Source organism: Pteropus medius, unplaced genomic scaffold, assembly GCF_902729225.1.
Source record: "Pteropus medius unplaced genomic scaffold, Ma_sr-lr_union100, whole genome shotgun sequence".
Lineage (NCBI taxonomy): Eukaryota > Metazoa > Chordata > Mammalia > Chiroptera > Pteropodidae > Pteropus > Pteropus medius.
This window is the reverse complement of record NW_024344378.1, coordinates 21,608,852-21,634,351: the sequence shown is the minus strand read 5'-3', so window position 1 is coordinate 21,634,351 and position 25,500 is coordinate 21,608,852. Positions and strand designations below refer to the sequence as shown.

Here is a 25,500-nt window from a genome sequence, read left to right as displayed (position 1 = left end):
TTTATTTCTAGCTCTCTTGTCTATGGGTTGACTGGAGTTCAGCTGATCTATGCTGGCTGTAATTTGCTTGAAAAGCTGCAGACTGGGTCTAGGTCTGCTCCAAATATGTCCTACCCTTCTTGGACCAGCAGCTATCCAAGACATGTTTATATTATGGTGAAAAGGAAGAGTATAAGAGGACAAACCCAACGAAGAAAACCTGAAGAAAAGCCATGCTTTTGCCTGTCACATGTACTAGTTTACTATTGGTCAAAGAAAATCACATGCCCAAGTCCAAAGTCAAGAGGAGGGGAAGTAAACTCTGCAGATATTGAATCCAAAGCAATCACATAGCCATGCTCAACATTAATGGAGTAGAAAAGTCTACTCTTCTAAGGGATTTGAGGATAGGGAGGAGTGAATATTTACTAAATGATAATCTAATCTACCATAGTTACACAGCAAAAATCTAATACAAGCTTTTAACAATGTTTGGTACATAGAAACTGGTAAACAAATACTAGCTGTCATAATTAAACATCATCACAATGATTCAGAATCTTCTCTATTTTTGTTACTCTCCTATAAATGCAGTTTGTTACTATTTCCCTCAAAAATATGTTGCTACAGAAAGCAATAGTTATATATGGTCTGATTTGGTGAGATTATCACAGTTCTCATTCTAAGTACTTTCTTATCTTAAGTCAGCCTAAGCATTAACGTTTTTTGGCAGTCCATCACTTTCACCTAAAATCATAATTCTCTTTCCTACAGACAGATGCTCAAACATCTCTTCCCATTAAGTGATAGATCGCTTAGCTATATGTATATATGAGTCCATTCGCTTTATTTAATTTAGTTGCAGCCTAGTCAGATATTTTGGGATCCTGATTTTATCTCCTTCATCTCATACATGTACTCTCTATCTTCATCTAAGTCATTAAGAAAAATGTTATCCTGACAACATAGAAGGGAAAGACTCAACTGGACCATATCTACCCAGGGAAGCTGTGGAATCTCTACCCGTGAAAACAGCTTCCAGCAAGAGTATACCCCCTGAAAACCCTGATAATTCTATGAGTTCATTATTCTTTATGTGTTCTTCCTGAGCAGCTGCTTGCAGCCTGTGCTGAGGCCATGAGACTGTGGAGAGAGGCTGGGGGAGGCCCAAATCTGGAAGCAAAGGAAGCTGTGCTCCTGGGCAGGAACTAGTGGGTCCTGCAAGCTGTTCTCAAATAAAGGAGCAAAACTATAGGATGGAGAGAGCAGCAACAGCAGCGGGGTACAAATCTTTTGCTGGCATGACACACATTTCATTGACAATAAAGATTGACCACTTAGAATTGGAAGGCAACCTTAGGGATATCTGAAAAGACAAACTCCAAGAATAGAAAATACTCGCCACAATTTACAAGGTAGGGGCTTATATTCATACTGATTTTGCTCTTCTGTTTCTTGAAAAGTAATATCAGAACATGAAAAAAATTGATGATACAACAGAATATATAGAGAAAAATAAGTCTCCCTTTTACCTCTGGCCAACTCCTGGAAGCAACAATTGTTACTCAGGTTGTATCATAGTTTTACAGAGTTAGTTACATGTAATTACAAGTATACTTATAGATACAGTATTTAATGATCAAAAGGAAGCAGAGCATATAGATTCATTTAATTTTGAATATTTGTTCTGTGCCTGGCAAGAGCAGAATATCTGAGTTACACATATAAAGCTCTTGAGGTTAACAAAGGCTGATGATTTGTCAAAGTCATATGTCTACATGAGAAAAAGCCAGTATCTGATCTGAAAGGCCAAGCGTAGAGTAAGACCTAAATAAGCACAACGAGTATGAGTTTACATGAAGAAAAAACAGCCACCATATTTTTAGAGGTTTTTCCAAATCTGCAAATAGGTTGTAGTCATTTGTAGTCATTTAAAGGGGCAAAAACAAGTTATTTAGTTATGACTGTGACCCAAATCCATGCCCTACAAACTCAGTCACACCGTGGCAGTTTAAAGGAGTGACTAATGATTTCTTTTTTTGCACTTTGTGAGTTGGGGATCTGGTATTTCTCAAAACCCTAAAATATTCTAACCAAAAACTGTCCTAAGAAAAAGGAAATGTTTCAATTTGAAATCCTTAATTAAAACCACATTCATAATTCTAACTATTTAAAGAGAAAGTTAAAGAAGAAATTTACTTCTGCACATCACAGAGATTATAATAAACACAGAACCTTGCCAAAAGACATGTCTCCAGCTGCACTGAAGAAACATCAGAGTAGACCAGCACTGCAGCTTCAGCAAGAGAAGACAAAGTAAAGTATGGAAAGGCAAACAACCATAATGTAAAACTCATGTTGGAATAGAATTCTGCAGAAATGCATCTTACACACACACACACGTAGAACTATAGTTGTTCCCCAGTATTAACTCAAAAACCATCAGCTAAAAGTCTATTTTCTTGAGGTCCACCAAGGCCACAGATGTTTGCTCCATGAAATCATTGTGAATTTGGGGACAAGCTCAATCAACTTGTGCCTGAAAATGATTCACATGGGTCTTTACACTGTGGAGCTCATTACTTCAGGGATTTCCCAGAGCTCTACATTCCTAGCTGCCTGATCCAATAAGGAAATGCATGTTTATTTTGCCAGGATATACATCATGGTAGAAGAAAAATCTTCAAAATTCCTATAATTCCTAAAAAATCTATTGCCTTGAACATGGAATGATATACCTGTTAGAGAGAAAAGTGGGTTCTGACCAATCACCAGAACAATGCTTCCTAATTTCTCAAGAATACTTACGGCACATGCATTATGTATAAAAGCTTATATCAGAAGTTAGGAAGAAGCGGAAGTACTCTAAAAGAAATTAAAAACAAAACTAAAATCTCTTACAGAATACAGATGTGTGTGAAACACCTTAAAATAACTACTAAACATAGAGAAATTAAAAAAAAAAAAGATGCTTGAAGGACACGGATACATTTACCAACATCCATGATTTCTATTACTATTTACATGCTGAAGTTTCCCAAATCTTGCTGGCATTCTTATCTGAGCTCTACACCTGTATATTCACTACCTTGACAATTTCATGTGGATATTTCTCAGGCATCTCAAATGTAATACGTCCAAAGTTGAACTTATCTTGTTCTCCCCCAAATGTGTTCCTTTATCAGAATTATCTCTTCAATAAAGATTATCATTCTCTCAGTTGCTAAAGACAGAAATAGGGAAGTTATCCCTCATTTCCCACTATTCCTTTCCTCTCTCCCCAGACACTTAATCTATCACCCAATCGATCTCACTCATCTACTTCTTTCCATTCCACTGTCACACAATCACCCACCGGGGCATCAGCATTAGCTTCCTAACTGATCTCCCTGCCTCTTGCCTATTCCAATTCATTCCTGACTTGGAGCCAAAGTGATCTTTAATAATACAAAATTAATTCATTCTCTTCTTTACTTAATAAACATCAGTGGTTTCCCATTACCACTAGGATAAAGCATCATAATCTTAACACAACCTACCACTCTATGCCATTTTTTTGATCTCTACATCATTCTCTAGTTTCATCATAGCTCCTCACATGCCAACTCCCTCTATTTTCATCTTAATCAAACTACATGTTTAATCACTTGGACATAATCTGTTACTTCTGGGTCACTGAACCTTCTCTTTCTTCAATCTGGAACATTCCGTCACCCCTAACTACTTAGTCCTGCTTATCTCTTATTCATCCACTAGGAAATAGAAGTCCATGAGAGCAAGTTACCTACCATGTCTGTCTTGTTCGGCTCTGTCACTCTAGCACCTAGAACCATGCATGCATATGATAAATGCTCAATAGATACTTGATAAATTAATAATTCTTTTAGGTCAGCATAAATATCACTTCCTCAAGGAAGCCCTCTATGACTCCTAGAAAAAAGTACTTCAAAGCAGTAAGTTATAGATGCTTGTTTCTGTTTTCTCAGTGATCACAGTCCTGTACTAACTATTGTCCAAGATCTGAAACATAACTATAGTTTGTCCATCATTTTAGTTGTTTAAGTTAAGAGCATAATTCTGATTCCTGTTACTCCATCTTGGTTGGAAGTGAATGTTTCAGGTCAGTTTTAAAGATTAGAACTCACATACTTTCCTTTATAATTACTATATATTAGCATCCTCTGTCGTTTAGATTCTATTTCCCCCCAAAGCTACCCTTTTTCTCTTGATAGCCTCTTAAACCTAATTTCCATTGGGCTAAGATTTTATTTTGTTTATTTCTGAATCCCCAGAACCCAGAGCAACACATGGAACACGTAGACACTGAATAAATTAGAAGTTCAATGAAAACTGTCCCAAAATACCCTCACTCATTGCATATCTGTTACCCAGCCTAAAGTAGAACATAGGCCTTGGCAAATCACAGTCCTATAAATAACTGGTTCATTGGTTTTAGAAGAGAAAAAATTCACATTTAACTTTTAACTATTTCAATTCCTAGTCAGTTTAGTCCTCATACTGATTAAATCCAACTTATTTATATTATCACACTACTTTTGACAGCTAGCATTTATTTTCAGTTATAATTTTTCTATTCACTATACTAAGTAGTAAGTGAATTATTCCTCTCAACAAACTTATGAGATGATCTCTATTATTATCCCCATTCAACTGATGAGAAAACGAGGCATGAAAGATCAAGTGAAATGTCAAGATAACATAGCTGGGACACAATAGTGCCAGGACGTGAACACAGACAATTTGAGCATGTGTACTTTATAACTCCCAAATTGCTTCCTAGTACTTCCTATTTCCAAATAAGACTATAGTTTAAAATAAAAGACATATACAAAACATTTTATTAAAATATAAATTTAAAATAAAATTCATAGTGATAAGAAAAATGTATTTGTTTATAAATCGAAGCTAATACATGTTACTGTCAAAGAATATTTAGTTCCAAGCTTCCCATCACTTAGGAGTGTAAGAAAAATTCACTGAGTCCGCAAAATACATTTTATTTTATAATAAAAGGAAGGATGCTAATTCATCTTCTAAAAGGAATTTATACAGTAAGTTCTTATATATAATAGATATTTCACAACAAAATAAACAATGTTTTTGAGGATGGTTTAATAGCTTTCCCTATAATAAACCCATGTCCAATTAACTCCAGAGGTATAACATTAAAAAATTAATGAAAACACATATACAGGAAAAGAAGTAATGAGATGCAGATAAATATTCAACTGTTGTTTTATCTAGTCTGAAAAATAAAACCTCTGAATTCATAGAAAGGTAGAGAGAGAATTATTTGCCCATTTCTTCAACTTTTAATAATCTCAGGTAAGATTGAGGCAACAATTATGTCAGTAACATTGCAGGAAAAGCTCTCTAGTGAGTCTCTAAAGTGAAGATATCCTATTGCTTCTGCTTGCAAGATAATCCATATGCTTTGTTTATATATTCTTAAATAATTTTTTTTTCTTCCATTACAGTTGGCATACAACATATTTGTTTCAAGTGTATAACATGGTGATTAGCAATTTTATAACTTACAAAGTAATTACCTTGATAAATCTAGTACTCATCTGACATCGCACAGACTTATTAAAATATTAATAATTATATTCCTTATGCTGTACTTTACATCCCCATGACTATTCTGTAACTACCAATTTGTACTTCTTGATCCCTTCCTTCTTTTCATCCAACCACCAACGCCCTTCTGGCAACCATCAAAATGTCCTCTATATCTGAGTTTGTTTCTGTTTTCTTTTATTCTTTAGATTCCACATGTAAGTGAAATTATATATCATTTGTCTCTGTCTGACTTACTCCCCTCAGCACATTCCCTCTAGGTCCATCCATGTTGTTGCAGATGACAAGATTTCATTCTTTTTTATGATTAATATTTCATTATAGATATATACAACCTCTTCTTTATCCATTCATCCACTGATGGACACCCAGGTTTCCTCCATATCTTGACTATTGTAAATAATGCTGCAATGAATGTATGGATGCACATGTCCCTTCGAAGTAGTTTGGGGTTTGCTCAGATAAATACCCAGGTCCTTTGTCTTCTTATAGCTTTTGCTGTAAAGTCTGTTTTGTCTGGTGTATATTTGTTACTATAGATTTTTTCCATTTCTATTTTCATTAAATATCATATTCCATCTCTTTGATTTCAGTCAGTTTGTGCCTTTTGATTTAAAGTGAGTCTCTTGTAGCTGAATATGGAAGGGTCTTGTTTTATTATCCACTTGGCCACCCTATCTTTTGACTGGAGCATTTAATCCATTTATATTTAAATAATTATTGATAAATATAAAGTTATTGCCATTTTATTAGTCATATTTTTTATTTTTTCCTTCTTCCTCTTCTTAAAGAAATCCCTCTAATATTTCTTGTAATATCAACTTAGTGGTGATGAACTTCAGCTTTTTGTCTGGGAAGCTCTTTATCTGTTCTTTGATTCTAAATAATAGCTTTGCTGGGTAGAGTAACCTTAGTTGTAGGTCCTTGCTTTTCATCACTTTGAATATTGCATGTCTATCACTTCGAAGTTTCTGTTGAGAAATTGGCTGACAGTTTTATGGGAGCTCCCTTTTAGGTAACTTTCTCTTGCTGCTTTTAAGATTCACTCTTAGTCTTTAACCTTTGGTGTTTTAACTATGATGTGTCTTGGTGTGGGCTTCTTTGGGTTCATCTTTTTTGGGACTCTCTGAGCTTCTTGAGATTGTATGTCTATTTCTTTTGCCAGGTAGGAAAGTTTTCCATCATTATTTCTTCAAATAGGTTTTTAATTTCTTGCTCTCTCTCTCCTCCTTCTGATACCCTTATGATGCAAATGTTGGTATGCTTGATGTTGTTCTAGAGGCCCCTTAAACTATCCTCATTTTTTTTTAAATTCTTTTTTTTCATTGCTGTCCTGCTTGGGTGTTTTCTGCTACTTTTTCTTCTAAACTGCTAATTCAGTCCTCTGCTTCATCTAATCTATTGTTGATTCCTTCTAATATATTCTTCATTTCAGTTATTATATTCTTCATTTCTGACTGGTTCTTTTTTATGTTTTCTATCTCTATTTTTATTTTTTCTATCTCTTTGTTAAAATTCTCATGAGTTCATCTACTCTTCCTCTAAGTCCATTGAGCATCCTTATAATCAGTGTTTCCAACTCTGCATCTGATAGATTGCTGTCTCCATTTTGTTTAATTCTTTTTCTGGAGCTTTGTTCTCTTCTTTCATTTGTGACAAATTTGTCTCCTCATTTTGGCTGCCTCCCTGCATTTGTTTCTATGTATTAGGCAGGGCTGCTATGTCTCCTGGTCTTAGTAGAGTGGCCTTATGCAGTGAGTGACCTATGAGGCCCAATGATATAGTCTTGCCTGGTCACCAGAGCAAGGTGCTCTAGGTATGTCCCTTATATGGATTGTGTGTGCCCTCCTTGGTTGCTGTTTGCATGTCAATAGGAGACATTGGTTGTAAGGACTGGCTGGTGAAGGGCTGACCCTTACCTTCACCCTTATAAGCAGGATTCACTTAAACAGAGCTCTGATGCTTGCCCAGTCTGCCTTTTGGGTGTGTCATTCTCAGATGCAGTCCTGGATGGTGCTCTGGTTTAGTCTTAAACTAGCCACTTGGCCTATTGGCCCTGATGCAGGCCAAGTTCAGCCACAGCCTGTTTAACCCAGGGCCACCTGGCAAGAATCACCAACCAATACACAGAAGGCTGCCACCCATGCTGGGCTTGGAGGTGCCTTGAGAGGCCAAGCTGCGAACTGAGGTGGCTGCCTCTAGTGCCAGGCTTAGGTTTGCTCAGCAAGAACTATGGGGCACGCCAAGGCCAGATGCTGCTTTGGGTTTTGAGAGATTTTAAGGAAAGTTGGCAGCATGAGCCAAGACATGCCATTTGTATGGAAAAAACACTGGAAATGGTTGGATGGGCCTGAAAATTGGGTCTGAGGGAATCACCAGGGCAGGGCGAATGTGTTAGCCAGGTTGATGGAGACTCAGATATGGCTGCTGCCTGCTTCTGCAAGCCAGGAGTGGGGAAGGCTCAACAGAGGAATAATGGCTTCTGCCAGCATTTCTGTCAGGGAGAAAGATGCCCTTCTAGTTCTTGCCCCAAAGATATACAATTCACTTCCTCTCTGTGTGTCCCCGGTGCCTTTTGAGCTGCTACCCAGCATTGGAGCTCAGAGCAAGCAAGTTTACCAGTGAGTGAACCCTCATTGGTCCCTTAAAAGGAATGTCTGCAACTCCAGCTGCCCTTTGTCTCACTCAGCCACAATCTCTCCTATTTTTCACAGCCATTAGTTGTGAGGACTTCTCTTCCCAGCACTGGAACCCTGGGCTGGGGAGCCAGTGTAGGACTGGGACCCCCCACTCCTCTGGGGGTGACCTCCGCAGTGGAGATATCCTTCCCGATTCTCAACCACCACATGGGGGGTGTGAGACTAATCCATTCCCCTTCTCCATCCCTCTATCAGTCTCTAGGTAGCCTCTTCTGCATGTCCCCAGTTGTAGGACTTCTGCTCAGCTAGACTTTAGGTGGCTCCCAACGATGGCTGTTCTGTAGTTTAGTTGTGATTTTGATGTTGTCGTGAGAGGAGGCAAACACAGCGTTCACTTATTCTGCCATCTTGACTGGAAACTCAACATGGGTTCTCACATGCAGTTGACAAAGTTGCCATTTTATGATGAAAATAACTAGAAAATTCAACCGTAAATATGCTCAGAGATGAGGTAGAGGCTCAACATTTTTCTCAAAAAGTAAAATAGAAAAGGTAAATTTTAGCTGAGGAAATTCTATTAGTCTATGTACTAGTTACCTCCGTTTATTCATTACTTGGCAAATATTTATAGAGTTCTTGCTGTGTGCCAGACTATGTGCTAAGTCCATGAGTCACAAATAATCTTTGGGGTAGTTCCATGGAACATTTGATTTGGGAAACGCTGTCTCTTAGTGACTCTACCAGAACTGGTTAACTCATTGTTAGTACCCTAGCATACTACTTTCCAAAGTTCAGTCATTCACCTTCATGATTTTAGCTATAGCCTCTTACTACTTAATATTTTTTCTACACTGACCACTTTTTTAATTCTCAAATTTTAATTTAATGTAAATTTAATTTCCTACCATAATGGAAAGTTATTATCATGCCATAAATATAATAGGTAACACTTACTGAATATTTGCTAGTGTTTAGTACTATTTTAAGTGCTTTACATGCATTAACTCTTTATTTTCACATGAACTCCATGAAGTGAGTACCATCATTAGCTCCATATACTGTTAAGAGCAAAGAAACACAGAGAAATAAGCTACCCAAGACCTCACAGCCAGTAGGTAGCAGGGCTGGTATTTTTAATCCAGGCTGAGTAAGTCCAAAGCCTGTCTGCCTAACCATTATAATACACTTCTCTGTAAATACAGATACAAATGGAAGACAAAACAATGCTATTAAAATCTAATTACATATTATTGCCTGCCTTGTGAAGTATTCAGGAGATACTCAGCTAGTGCCAAACTAAGAAAGTATATTTGATGTAAACAGAATTAAAGAAGACTTGAAACTAGAATAACTTCCTCACTACGTGATTCGAATCTTATTTAATGCCATGTCCATGAACCATGTGAAATCAATTCATATACCACTTAAAATTGTACGTCCTGTACTTTGAGAAACAACACTCCAGCATTAAATGAGGTTAAACAGGGGCTCTTTTGACCATGATGGCATTAAGATATCTAACTGTGGTAAGTTTAACCTTCTTTGGTTAATCTACATGGAACAAGCAGATGCTGCTTAGTATCCCTTCAATGGAAACCACATTTTGAAATTTTCTGTGTAAAAGAATATAAAGGGAACAAATCTTTTGGTCTGTAATTATCCATAAGGTCATTCATAAAAGTTTAAGAGCATATAACCTAAAAGGTGTTGAAAATTTAGATAAAAGACCAGCTATAGAAAAATAAATATCCTCTTAGTATCCATATTATCTGAAATAAAGCATAACCAATTTATGAGTATCTTATTAAACTTTAAGATGAAAAGAATCTAAAAAGTTTCTTCTGAGGTATCATATTAAGATATACAAAATAAAGAATTTTATAAAGATGATTATAGATGAGTTCTTAGTCCTTCTAAGACTATTTTTGCCATGAGTTTTTATATTTCTCAATCATAAATCTCCTGCCACATGGTTTTTCAAAAACAAGACTGAAGAAGAAATATAAATATTCACACATATATGCATATATATATACTATACATGAATTACATACACAGATATATCCAAAACACATAAGGCAAAAAACCTCATTTGCTTGAACTAAATAAAAGACATGACAATCTAATCTAGTAGAATATATTTAATAAATTTATTACTTTCACGTATGCCCAACTCCATATAAATTTATAGAGCATCTATTATGTATAATGCCTTAACACTACAACAATACAAAATTTCTAGCCAAAGGAAGTTAAAAGTCTACTAGGGGATAGAAGACAGAGATATATGCTAATGACTCAAATACAAAGCCTACTAAGAGAAGATTACCACAGAGAAACCCCTGAAGGCTTAAGAAGGTTCAAAGGAGAGAGATAAAAGGATTCATTAGGAGAAATATTGAGATTCATCCATTCAACAAAGAGTTGAATGAACATGAGTTTCTAACATGTTCCAGGCCTAGTGCTAAATATTGGAATGGCCTGATTAGCAGACTTATTATGAGTGGAGATTAGGAAGAAGGAAAAGGTTGAGAGGATCAGAAAAGATGGATGTATTTAACGCAGAGGCAGTGAGGTATGGCTCCTAGAGTACTTCCTTAATTCAGCAGGGAATGGGGAGTCAAACATTTTTTTTTATAGCAGGGGAATGACAATTAATCAAGAATTTGGAAGATATAATAGTATAACTAGCTGCTTAAAAACGGTTTCATATACAATTAGTCATATTCATATAAAACAAACAATATGGTCGGATCCTTCTCAATCTTCCGCTTTCTGAAGAAGGCAAAGCAGAGACTTATGGTTTGGGGTCCTCTGTAAATTTATAGAGATAGCACAAAAGAATGCCTCAGTGTTGACTATCGAAAAAGTCACAAATTTCAAATGATTACAACACAAAACAACGAGTCTTCTTGTATCACAAAATGTACATAACCACCTCAGATAATGCTCTATAGAACACAAACACAGAATATAAGTTAAGTTTTTTAGGTTGAAGCTATGAATCATAATATCAGCTTTAACACTGCATGAATTCCAGGGTTGCATCTCAATTTACTTTAATTTCTTCAAGTCATTAGCCCCTTCTATTTCTGCAGTGAAAAAAAAAATTACCTACTAGCCCTACTGTTGTGTGAAAGAACTAAATAACGTTGGTAAAAAGGTCTAAGACATGCAGAGTGCTACGTTTAATTATTATTAGCATCTCCTTTCCATGCACGTGTTTCTGGTTTAAAATATGTGAACCATGTGGACAACACAGGATCAGCGAGTCTAGTAAATGGAGAGCAGGGAGGATAGACAGAGAGGCATCATGAAAGCCATAGGATCAGGAAAGAGAGCATATCTGAGGTGTGGCAGAAGTTCAAAAGTAAAACAGGATTAATCTAAGAAATATTCACAGGAATGAGCTTTGAAGAAAAACAATTCAGCAGACCAGAAACGAAAAAAGTAAAAAGTGGGAAGGGGCAGATGGTGCAATCTTGAAGACTTAAAAGGAGAACCTACCAAGGGGAAAGTAAAAGAAGCTGCACTGGGGAGAGATGAAAGACAAGCATTTGCCAAACTTGGTGCAAATGTATTCTTTGGAAAACAGGAAATGTAAGCCTTGGTGAAAACTATACAATGCTGGGAAAACATAATTAAAGCAATTTAAAAAGGAAAGTGTGAACACACAAAAAGACCAGTTGCAGAATAATGAATAGAAACAGGCTTTTAAACATACGTGCATGTAAACATGCATGCTGATACACACACACACACACGCACGCACGCACGCACGCACGCACGCATGCACGCACACAAGCACCCCAGGATAAGTTCTAAAGAAAGCCCAGCAGTGCATGACTATCAGCCCAAAAGGAAATTTGGTAAATAGCATCTTCCTTCCGTTGTCTCTACCTTTATTTTCTGCTGAAGTGGAGTCTGATCACTTGCATTCTCATATCTCAGGAAATTGTTTCAGAACAACAGTTAGAGTCATTATTCAGAAGTTACCTTTTCTGAAGCCATAAAAAGACAAGTATTTTTATCTACTTCTTTAAAAATGGTAATTGTAATTGACTATCCCAATTTTTGTACTAGGAGGTTAAGGAAAAATATCACTGAGTTTCAATGATGGAAGAAACCATAGTGGAATCAGATAGCTACCATCTCACCTCTTAATTATCTGTTATGGCCTTAAGTAAGTCAGCGAAATTCTCCGAGTTTTAGTTTTCTCATCTGTAAAGTGGAAATAATAATATCCTCTGTTTGAGGATAACATGAATGAAGGTATGTTAAACACAAATCTAGCACATATCGAGTCCTCAATTAGCCTTTCCTTTTCTTCTCCTCAAACTGACTGGCATAAACACACTGAAACACACATAATTCATTTATATATCAAAGGGGTTTCTCTATAATCCATAAGGCCTTAGTAAATCTCTTAACTATGAATAAGGCATTTCTCCAATAAAAACAAGGATCTGTGGTAAGCCAATTAAATTTGACACTTCTCAATCTGGAATTGCTTAAAAGATATGTGAAAACTAGTCATTTGGAGCCACATCCTCAGAATGAGTCATCTTACCAGTGATACCAGTATCATATCACTTTCTCTTCTGAAACAACATGGTTTTTTGTTTTAAATTTTTTTCTCTTGCCCCTTTCCCAATAAAAATGACCTGGAAATGAGGTTAATTCAGTCATATATAGGATATGTTTTGGTTCCTAAACTCTTATTGTTGAGCTTGCTCTGCAACATTTATACTTGGTATCTGTGTGCAAGGACCAAGTGAGAACAAGAAAGAGAACACAGAAGGAAGACATGAACAGCTGGATGGCAGCAAAGTACACGGCAAAAAAGCCCAGGGAATCAAGAATTCCAGGTTGGTCTTGGACAAATTACTTCACTCCTCTAAACCTCAATTTATTAATCAATAAGATGATATTCCAGGAGTTCCTTTCCAGCTCCAAAATTCTAGATTAACTACAGGGTATCTTTAGCTTTTACTGAATTAACAAAATGGGGAGAGGAATGCATAACCTTTTCTAAGGATCTCAGTTTGGATGGACATGACAGAGTGGAGAATTAATACAAATTAATATCTCTTTATAAGGGCAATTTGGTAAAACACATCCAGAACATGAGACTCACACAGTGGTTCAAAGTTGCAGTCTCCAGGTTGCAGACTGGCAGGGTTTCAATGCCCATCTAGTTGTTTAACAGAGTTATTCATTCTATAAGACAAAGATAATAACATAGCTATCTGAAAGAGTTATTGTAAAGATTACATTAAGTTCAGGTAAAGACCTGTTCTACTCACAACCTGACATGTCATTATTTTTTATAATTTACTGAAGACATTTGTTAATATTTTTTGTAATGTTTTGGGCCAATAACTTCACTTCTGGGATTTATCCTTAAGAAATAATTATAAAAAAGAAACAAAGGATTTGATGACACAACTTATGGTATTACTGACCGTAGTAAGAAAAATACTGCAAAAAAATCTAAATGTTCAACAACTGAAAAGTGGTAAAAACCCTGATAAATAATTAAAAAGCCATTGACATTATTATTATAAGGAGTAGATGATATTATGGAAAAAATACATATGACACAATGCTAAGTGAAGAAAGCATGACCCAAATTGCTATACATTATGATTTCAACTACATAAAAATGCACATACATGTATATATGGGTTAGAAAAGAACACGGAAAAAAGAAATGAGTTGATATATTTGAATAAATTGAGTTATCCTGTTTTTCTTTTTAAAAACATTTTTCAGTTTTAGTGTGGTATTGTTATATAAAGCATTTAAAAGTTAATGCAGTAGATACACAAATGAAACAAAAGAAAAAACCTTCCAGGTAAAGAATAATTATAATAAATGATAATTCTGGCTCATTTGGGTTGTAAAAGGGACACCAAGCCCAGGTCATCCTAATAGCTAGGTAGAACCTTACACATCTGTATGCTGTATGCCCAGGGTGATTAGAAGATATGCTTTTGGCATGGCTATTTTACCGACAGGACTCCATTTTAAACTGTTTTAGTTACTCCATCAAAGTATTTGCTCTAAATATCAACTGAATTCAGAAAGAAACACACAAAAAAGAGAACCATACCCAAATTAGCAGCAATTGCCAATGAAACCATTTGAATAGTAGGTAATTGAAATTTCAAAATGATACCATAAGCATGGAAGGGTTAAGAATAAACTGAATAAATAATTCAAACCATATAAAATCAGTACAGCTGAAACCCATAAATATGGAACATTTATTTCTAACTAATTCATGGAATGTAAGTAATGGAATTAATAATTGTTACATTCTTAAATTGAGAGTGTGGGAAAATTGTTTATACTTCTTGGAAGTATAACTGAATTATTGATAGCATTTGGATTTAAATCTTTCAGATACAAAACTAGGGATGGGTAACATAAAATAAAGATGAGCAAAAAGTTGAAAAATATTCTTCTCAAAATTAAGTGACAGGAAAAGAAAAAAGAAAAACTTAAGCAAAATAAATGTCATTGAGAGAAATATATTTGAGAGAAAATGAGAGGACTCCCAGATTTAAGTGCACTATATCTCTGTTGCATTATCCAAATCCTCAACTATCAAAGATCACGACCTCATATGACAACCAACAATCTCAAAGATCCAAACTGAGCTTTGGAATAAATTTGAAATAAAAAAGTATTCGATATATGCTAAGTCCATATCCTACTTAATTCAGCAAATATTTATTAAGTGTTTAACATGTGCAGAGCATGGAAGGAAGTATAAAAAATCTACCAGAAATTAACAAATATGAACCTTTCTCTCTCAATCTCCCAATTTACGAACTCTACTATCCTTTACAGATACATAAGGGAACAAATAAGATATTCACAACTGGGCCAGTGCCCTTTCTGCTGAGTTGAGTTTCAGTCTCAACTTCAAAAATCACGAACTAATTCATCAACCAGTTAACTGTTAGTGAAAATAAATTGCCTTATGACAAGTCTCTTGTTCCCCCTGAATGATTTTAATTATCCCTGTAGCCAAGAATTGTGACTAACTTCTGTGACAGAAGTGAGAAGAACATTGTTGAAAAAGCCATTAACACTTTTATTTTTGGTGTTAAACCTTTGTAGAACCATCCTCTCTCCTAGAACAGTAGGGAGGCAAGTAGCTAATTTAAATACTTAACAAATACCATACACTAGTCTAAGTGCTGTATGTACATTATCTCATTTAATTCTTTTTTTTTTTTGATGCCTACAGCACTTGGTATTCCTAGGTGGTCTCCCATGCAAGTACTAAAGAGGCCTGATCCTGCTTAGCTTCCAAGATCAGACAACACTGGACACGTTCAGGGTGGCATGGCCGTAGACTCATTTAATTCTTGAAAACAACACTATGAAAGTAGGTATTATCACCCTCATTTCAGAATGAGGCTTAAAAAGATTAAGTAACTACTACAATCACAAATCTAGTAAAGATATCTCTTTTACCTGAAGATGAGAGTATGCACCCCATGAAAACATCTGTACTTACAGAGTCAAATTACAACATAAAAATCATGAGCTAGGATACCAAATAGTAAAAAAAAAAAAAAAGCCTGAATTGCATTTCTAATTAGATAGCAAATGAGATAGATGACTTTGAGCATTAGGTGACTTACAAAACAAATTAAATTCTGAATAAATTACAAAAATATCTTGTAAAATGAATTAGTGAGCTGGCAAGAAAGTAAGAGAAATCAAAAAAAGGTAGATATTAGAGAATCCAGAAATTTGGAATTATATAATACGTAGCCTTTTCAGACTGGTTTCTTTCATTTAGCAATATTTAAGATGCACCCATGTTTGTTGTGGTTTCATAACATTTCTTTTTATCACTGAATAACATTCCACTGTATGCATGTACCATATTTGGTGATATATTCACCTACTGGAAGGCATCTTAGTTGCTTCTAGTTTGGGGCAATTATGACTAAAGCTGCTATAAATATTCACATGCCGGGGTTTTTTTTGTTTGTTTTTTTGGTTTTTTTTGCGTGCGTGAACAGAAAAGTTCGTGTCAATTGGGTACATACCTATGAATGTGACTGTTAGATTGCACGGTAAGACCATGTTTAACTTTATAAGACAGCTGCCAAACTATCTTTCAAAGTGGCAGTACCATTTTACATTCCTTTCCAATACCCTAATAACAAATGATGTTGAGAATCCTCCTTTTTTTAAAAAAACTTTTATATTATATTTTTATTTTGGAAGAAAATAAATTATATATTGAGCATCTTTTCATATACTTATTTTCACATGTGTAACTTCTTTGATAAGATGTCTATTCATATCTTTTGCTTGGTTAACTAGGTTGGGTTTTTTCCCTTATTGTTGACTTTTAAGAGTATTTTGCATATTTTAAATACAAGTCCTTTATAATGTACATGCTTTGCAAACCTTTACTTCCAGTCTGTGGCTTTTTTTCATTCTCTTAATTGTATCTTTTGCTGAGCCAAAGTTTTTAATTTCAGTGAAGTCTAACTTATCACTTTGTTCTTTCATAAATCATTCTTTAATGTGATAACTCATCACCAAATCAAGGCTTCGTAAATTTCCTCTTATGTTTTCTTCTGAAGTTGTATAGTTTTGCATTTCACACTTAAATATATACTCCATATTGAACAATGAAATAAAGTAGTATTAAATTATACCCCAAAGTACAAAATAAATATCCAACATCCCATATTGATATAAATGATTGAATAAATAATAAATGTAGAGAAGAGACATCTCTCATTAAGAATTCCAAATAATTTATATAGATAGTCTACACTCATGGAGGTAGAGTATAAATTCTCATTCTTTAAATGTGCGCTGCAAATAATGACTTACTTCCAAAAAAACAATATGAATGGGGAGTTGGGGGGAGAGTAACTTTATAGTGGATAAGAAAGACAAATACCATTTCAAATACCATTTACAATGCTAAAAATAATGAGTAAAAGAAGGAAAGACAAGAAGAATCAGAAAATATTTTGTGCTGAATGAAAAAGGCAACAGAACATGCAGATAGAACTGTCCTTAAGAGAAATTTATAACTGTAAATGCTTTCATCAGAAAAAGAAAAGTATAAAATCAATGATATAAGTTTCTATCTTAAGATGCTAAAAAGAAAAGAACAAATTAAACTATAAGTAGATAGAAGGACAGAAATAAAAATAATAGCAGAGATGAATAAAATTTTTAAAAAGAGAAAAAACAAATATATTAACTCAAAGTGTGGTTCATAGAAAATATAAATAAATAAATTTCTCAAATTAGATTGAATGTCTAATATTACACTTAAATAAGACTCCATATTGAACAATGAAATATCAGTAGTATTAAAAGGGATACCCCAAACAAAATAATGATAACATCCCATATTGATTTAAATGAAAAAATAATAAAGTAGAGAAGAGACATCTCTCATTAAGAATATATCTAATAATTTATATTTATAGTCTACACCCACAGAGTATAAATTCTCATTCTTTAAATGTGCGCTGCAAATAATGAGTTTTAAAAAAACAGGAGTACAAGGTTGCTTCAACATGACAAATACAAATGTAACCTCAACAATCAACCATGAGTAAAAAAGGAAACAAGAAACAGATCTTAATGAAAAAGGCAACAGAACTTGACAAAAAATAGAGACTCATAAGTATCTTAAACACAGAAATAGCAAGAAAACAACAGAATAGAAAATTCCCAATTTGATAGTGAACAACAAAAAGTAATCACCTACTATATCATGCTAAATCCTATAGTGTAAATGCATTTCTCCCTAGTGTAGAAGAGCACTTTCAGGCACACATTCTTGCCACTACCATTCAGCATTGGATGCTTTAGGTCCCTAGCCAGTGCAATAATCCAAGAAAAAAAAAAGGCACATTAGAAAATTTTTTCTCAGATGACATATTTTTTACATAGAAAAACCAAGGAAATCTAGGAAATCTACAAATAAGCTACTAGTTTGCAAGATATGAGAAAAATACACAACAATTAATAGTATTTTTATATAACAGCAATGTAAAATCAGAAATTAAATACCATTTTTAAATACCATTTACAATGCCATAAAAATACTGAAACACTTAAGTGGAGTAAAGATCAGAAATGGATAGGGAAATTAGAAGGTGAAATAAACTAAAACATAATGGAAAACTGATTATTCTAAAAAGTATAGGAGTAACAGTGTAGAAAAATACTGTTTTTTCAACAAATTTTGCTGAAACAGCTATGTCCCTGAGTCTGCGAAACAAACTTTGATAGAGTTAAGGACCTCTCGTAGTTCAAAGAAAAAAAATAAACCATCTATTTGATAAAAGTCTTATATCTAGAATATATAAAGAACTCTAAGAACTCAAAACCAAGAAAACAATTTGATAAATTATAGAGTGAGCAAAATATTTCAACAAACATCTCATTGAAGAAAATAACCAATAGCAAATATGAGCAAAATATTTCAACAAACATCATTGAAAAAATTATTAGGGAATACCATGAAAAAATTTCCCAACATCATCAGTCATTAAAAAACAAAATGGGAGCTCCCTAGTGGATCTGAGTCTAAGACAAAAAGGGAACATCCCCCCAATTTCTCCCTCTTCTCCTAACTCAACAACAAACAAAAAAATAGAACAGAAACATGTCAGAGTGAGAGACATCCCCAGATTTCTCCTCTTGAAACAACAAAAATTTGAACATCTAAAACTCAACAAAAACACCCAAACTGCACATCAGCATGTCTGAGTGTGGGATCTGCACATAACAGCTACCATAGGTCAGAACCCCATGTGTTGGGTGGTGGACTTGAGAAATAAAGAAGAGCTCCCTGTAGGAGAAGGGGGAGGGAAGAAGGTATGGTGAGTTCCCTGAGCAGCCTTGCATGGGAATGTTGTGAGCTCCATGTGGCCGGTGGCAGGGCCTAGTCATCAGGGCAGAAAGCAGAAAAGCAGGAAGGCAGAGAAATAACAGTTGTTTTTTACCAGCTGTGGCTGCAAAATCGAGGCTGAGCCACAACCCCAAACCCCTAACTCAGAGGGCTCCTCCCCGCCAAACCCTCCAAAATCGATCACCATGGAGCCCCAGGGGAATCTGAACAAATGGTGCCGAAACAGTCACTAACACTGACAGGGATGGAGACTGACAGTAGCGAGTGTGATTAAATATCTATAAGAAAATTAAAAGGCATTATTAAGGTTTTATATAAAGCAGTGATCCAAGAGGCTTAGACACCACTTACTGGAAAGCAAAAGAAAAGCACCTTCTTTGCAACAGGCTAAAGAGAGACCTTTATATAATAAATCTTTCTCGAAAAACAGCAGAATACACTTCCATTAATGCCCAGGAGGAGAAACAGTCCATTAAACACCATGAACAACCAAGGTGACAAGGCATCTCAGAAAGAAAGAGAAAAATCTCCAACAAAAGAGCTTACAAACAGAAATATGTGACTTAAATGACAGAGAATTCAGGACAGTACTTCTGAAAAAACTCAATGAGTTCCAAAATGAGTCATATCAACAATTTCAGGTATTGAAAAAACAACTAGATGAGCAGAGCAAGGAAACCGAAATCCTTAAAAAGAACGGAATAGATCTTCTGTAGATAAAACACTCACACACTGCAAGAGTTGAAAAATGAAATAGCAAGCTTAGTAAATAGAGTTGACCAAATGGGGGAAAGGATCACTGATATCTAAGACAGAAATCTAGAAATAAATCAGAAGGAAGAAGAGAGAAACCGAAGAATGAAAAATAATGAAACAGAAATACAAGAACTAGCTGATACCATCAGAAGAGGAAACATAAGAATAATGGGCATTACCGAAGGTGAGCAAAAGGAGCAGGGAACTAGAAAGCATTTTCAGACAAATAGTTGACGAGAATTTCCCAAATCTAAAGAATGAGCTGGAACTTGGAATTCAAGAAGTCAACAGAGCACCTAATTTTGTCAACTCAAAAAGGCCTTCTCCAAGACACATTTTATTAAAATTATCAAAAATCAACAACAAAGACAGAATTTTCAGGGAACCAGGGAGAAGAAGACAGTAACTTATAAAGGAAAACACATTAGATTATCCTCAGACTTCTCAGCACAAACCTTACAAGCCAAAAAGTAGTAGAATCAAATATTCAAACTATTAAGTGAAAGGAACTACCAATCTAGTATCCAGCTTGGCTCTCCTTTAGATATGAAGGAGAAATAAAGACCTTTCCAGACATACAAAAATTGAGGGAATTTCCACTATGAGGCCTGTACTACAGGAAACACTGAAAGGGGTAAGCTCACCTAAAACAAAATAACAACAACAAAAATACATAATTAGGAATAAGGTGACTATCAGGCAAATAGAAACAGAGGAGTGCAAACCTTACTAAGAACAGGGCATTATAAGCTTAAATAATAAGAAGAGAATTGCTATAGCAAGATAGCGATGAACGTTCACCATACATAGAAACAAACTGAGATAATGATGACTGAAAAAGGGAGGATTCAAAGATCCAAATTCACAAAGGGCAAAGGAGATAAGGCACACACAGAAGAAAATGGATGACTATATATATATATATATATATATATATATATATATATATATATATAATATATATGTATATACATATGTTATGTATAATATATATTATATATGTATAATACATATACATATATATGTATATTATATATATATATGTAAAACTATCTTCTACATATTCATAATGGTAACAACATGCCAAAGATTCAGAACTGAAGTATATAACATAAAACAAGAAGGACCAGAGGAAAAATCCTCAAAACCCAACCAAAACAAACACACAAAAAAAAACAAACACAAGGACAAGGAAGCAATGGAAACACTGAGCTACCAGAAAGCAAAACATAAAATAGTTATAGGAAAACCTCATATTTCAATAATCACCCTAAATGCCAATGGGCTGAACTCAGCAATAAAAAGGCACAGAGTTGCAGGATGGATCTAAAAACAAAACCCAACCATATGCTGCCTCCAGGAGACACATCTCAGTTCCGAAGAAAAATATAAGCTCAAAGTGAAAGGGTGGAAAATGACATTTCACGCAAATGACATTCAGAGAAAAGCAGGAGTAGTGGTACTAATATCAGACGAAATAGACTTCAAAATCAAAAAGATAAAGAAAGGTACTGAGGGACACTTCATAATGATAAAAGGAAGCATGTACCAAGAAGACAGAATGCTTATTAATAGCTATGCTCCCAAACAGGGAGCCCCGAAATATGTAAAGCCATTACTAACAGAAATAAAGGGAGAAACAGACCAAAACACTTTTGTAGTAGGGGACCTAAATACTCCACTGTTGGAAATTGACAGGTAATCCAAACAGAAAATCAATAAGGAAATCACATCCTTAAATGACACATTAGACCAACTGGACATAATTGACATTCACAGAGCCCTCCATCCCAAAACAGCTGCTTATACATTCTCGTCTAGTGCACATGGAACATTTTCAAGAATCAACCACATACTGAGACACAGAGAGAGCCTCAACAAATATAAGAGGGTTGAAATCATACCGACCATATTCTCTGACGATAATGCTTTGAAATTAGAGATCAACTGCAAAAAGAAATCAGGAAGAACCACAAATACATGGAGATTAAACAACATGGTACTGAAGAATAACTGGGTCAGGAAAGAAATAAAAAGAGAGATCAAGAGATACCTAGAAACGAATGATAATGATAGTACAACATATCAAAACTTTTTGGACATGGCAGAAGCGGTCATAAGAGGAAAGTTCATATCATTACAGGCCTCTCTCCAAAAACAAGAACGAGCCCAAATAAACAACCTAACGCTTCATCTTAAAAAGCTAGAAAAGGAAGAACAGATGAGGCCTAAAGTCAGCAGAATTAAAGAAATAATCAAAATTAGAGCAGAAATAAATGATACTGAATACAAAAAAAATATAGAAAAAAAATAAATGCAACAAATAGCTGGTTCTTTGAGAAGGTTAATAAAATTGACAATCCCCTGGCTAGAGTCACTAAAGAAAAAAGAGAGAAGACACAAATAAACAAAATTAGGAATGAAAGAGGGGAAATTATGACAGACACCACAGAAATACAAAGGATCATACAAGAACACTATGGAAAAGTATATAACACCAAAATTAATAACCTAGAAAAAATGGACCAATACGTAGAAAAATAGAACCTTCCTAGACTGAATTAAGAACTGGAAAATCTTCAGTATAGAAATTGAAACAGTCATCAAAAATCTACCAAAAAGTAAAAGTCCACGACCAGATGGCTTCACCAGTAAATTCTACCAAACATTCAAAGAAAATTTAATACCTATTCTCCTCAACTCTTCTAAAATATCAAACAGGAGGCAATACTTCCCAACTCATTTTATGAGGCCAATATTACCTTGATACCAAAAACTGGTAAAGATAACACGGAAAAAGAAAACTACAGATCAATATCTCTCATTGAACAGAGATGCAAAAATTTTAAATAAGATACTAGCGAACTGAATACAGCAACATATTAAAAAGATTATACACCACGATTAAGTGGGCTTCATCCCAGGGGCACAGCGATGGTTCAACACACACAAATTGATTAATGTGATACACCACATAAACAAATTAAAAAATAAGAAATATATGATTATATCAATAGATGGAGAAAATGTCTTTGACAAGATACAACATCCATTTACGCTCAAAACATTTAACAAAATTGGTATAGAAGTAATTTTTATTTTTCACTTAGAGTTGACGTTCAATATCACTTATATTAGTTTCGGGTACACAGCATACTGGTTAGACATTTATAAGATTTATGAAGTGATTCCTCTGATTTGTCTAGTATCCATTTGGTACTATATATAGAAGTACAGTATTATTGACTATATCCCCTAAGTTGTACTTTGCATCCCCATGACTATTTTGCAACTACCAGTTTGTACTTCTTAATCCCTTGACATTTTTCGCCCAGCCCCCCATCTCCCTTCCCATCTGGCAATCATGAATTTGTTCTCTGTATGTATGAGTCTGGTTCTCTTTTGTTCGTTAGTTTATTTGGTTCTTTAGATTATATATATAAGTTAAATCATATGGTATTTGTCTTTCTCTGCCATCTTATTTCATTTAGCATAATATCCTTTATGTTCGTTCATGTTGAGAAACAGATTTTCTGAACAGGACTATTTCTAGCAATGAAATGAAAGCAGTAATGAAAAATTCCCAACCAACTAAAGCCCAGGGCCAGATGGCTTCACAGGTAAACTGTACCAAAAATTTAAAAAAGAATTAATGAATAAGAAGAAACACTTCTAAACTCATTCTACATAGCCAGCATTACCCTGATGCCAAAAGCAGATAAAGACACTGCAAGAAAAAAAGAGGGTTACAGGCCAATATTCCTGATAAACATACATGACAAAATTCTGATCAAAATAGTAGCAAACCAAATTCAACAGTACATTAAAAGGATTATATACTATGATCGAATGGGATTTATTTCAGGGATGCAAGTGTAGTTCAATATCTGCAAAACAATGTGATTCATCACATCAATAAAACTGAGGATAAAAATCATATGATCATCTTGATGCAGAAAAAGTATTTCACAAAATTAAACATCTGTTTATAATAGAAAAAAACTCTCAAAACTGTGAGTATTGAAGGAATGTGCCTCAATTTGATTAAGGCTATATATGACAAGCCCATAGCTAACATCATATTCAATGCTAAAAAATGAAAGCTTTTTCCCTGCAATCAGGAACATGAGAAAGAAGCCCACTCTCAGCAGTATTATTCAATATAGTATTGGAAGTCCTAGCCACAGCAGTCAGACAAGAAAAGGAAAACAAAAGCATCCAAATTGCAAAGGAAGAAGAAAGCTGTCACTATTTGCAGATGCCATAATACTGTACATAGAAAACTAAAGAATCCACCAAAATATTAATAGAATTAATAAATGAATTCCATAAAGTAGCAGGATACAAAATTAATATACCGAAGTCCATTGCATTTATATACACTAATAACAAATGATTAGGAGAAATTAAGAAAACAATCTCATTTACAATTGCATTAAAAAGAATAAAATACTTAGGAATAAATTTAACTAAGAAATTTGGAAAGCTTTAAGACATTGAAGAAAACAATGAATACACAAATAAATGAAAGAATATGCCATGCTCATAGACTGGAAGGATTAATATCATCAAAATGTCCATTCTACACAAAAAAGTCTACAGATACAACCCCTATCAAAATACTAATGTCATTCTTCTGAGAACTACAACGAATGGCCCTAAAATTTATAAGGAATCACAAAAACCATAAATAGTCAAAACAATCTTGATAAAGAAGAACAAAGTTGGAAGCATTATACTGCCTGATTTCAAACTATACTAAAAGGCTATAATAATCAAAACAGTATGGTGCTGGCACAAAAATAGACACATAGATCAATGGAAAAAAAATAGAGACCAGAAATATATGCAAATCTATATGGTTAATTAACGTATGACAAAGGAGGCAAGAATGTACAGTGGAGAAATGATAGTCTTTTCAACAAGTGGTGTTGGGGAAACTTGCCAAAGACAACAACAACAACAACAACAACAAAAAACAACTGGATTGTTTTCTCAGACTATATACAAAAATAAACTCAAAATGGATTAAGGACTTAAATATAAGATCTAAAACCAAAAAACTTCTAGAAGAAAACATAGTAAACTCTTTGACATCAGTCTTAGTAATATATTTTTTTTTATATTTCCCCACAAATAAGGGAAACAGAAGCAAAAATAAACAAACGGGACTACACTAAATTAAATGCTTCTACACAGTGAAAGAAACCATCAACAAAATAAAAAGACAACCTGCTGAATGGTAGGATATGTTCACAAGTGATATATTCTATAAGAGGTTAATATCTAAAAATATATAAGAAACTCATATAATAACAAAAATTGAAAAATTCTATCTAAAAATGGTCAGAAGAAATGAATAGATATTTCTCCAAAGAAGACATATAGATGGCCAATGGACATGAAAAATGCTCAACATCACTAATCATCAGGGACATGCAAATTAAAGCCACAAGGAGACACCACCTCACCCCTGTCAGAATGACTGTTATCAAAAAATCAACAAATAGCAAGTGTTGGTGAGGATGTTGCGCTCTTGGTTAGAGGGTAAATTGCTGCAGCCACTATGAAAATTAGTATGGAGATTCACAAAACCAAACAAAA

The 25,500-nt window shown here is 34.5% G+C and overlaps 1 protein-coding gene and 1 pseudogene across 3 annotated transcripts in view; both read right to left on the bottom strand.

Moving 5' to 3' along the window:
- The window catches only part of HPSE2 (heparanase 2 (inactive)), a 536,390-nt gene that overhangs the window by 302,212 nt on the left and 208,678 nt on the right, over positions 1–25,500 (bottom strand). The window lies entirely within an intron of this gene.
- The window catches only part of LOC120609665 (small nuclear ribonucleoprotein G-like), a 30,271-nt pseudogene continuing 24,054 nt past the window's right edge, over positions 19,284–25,500 (bottom strand).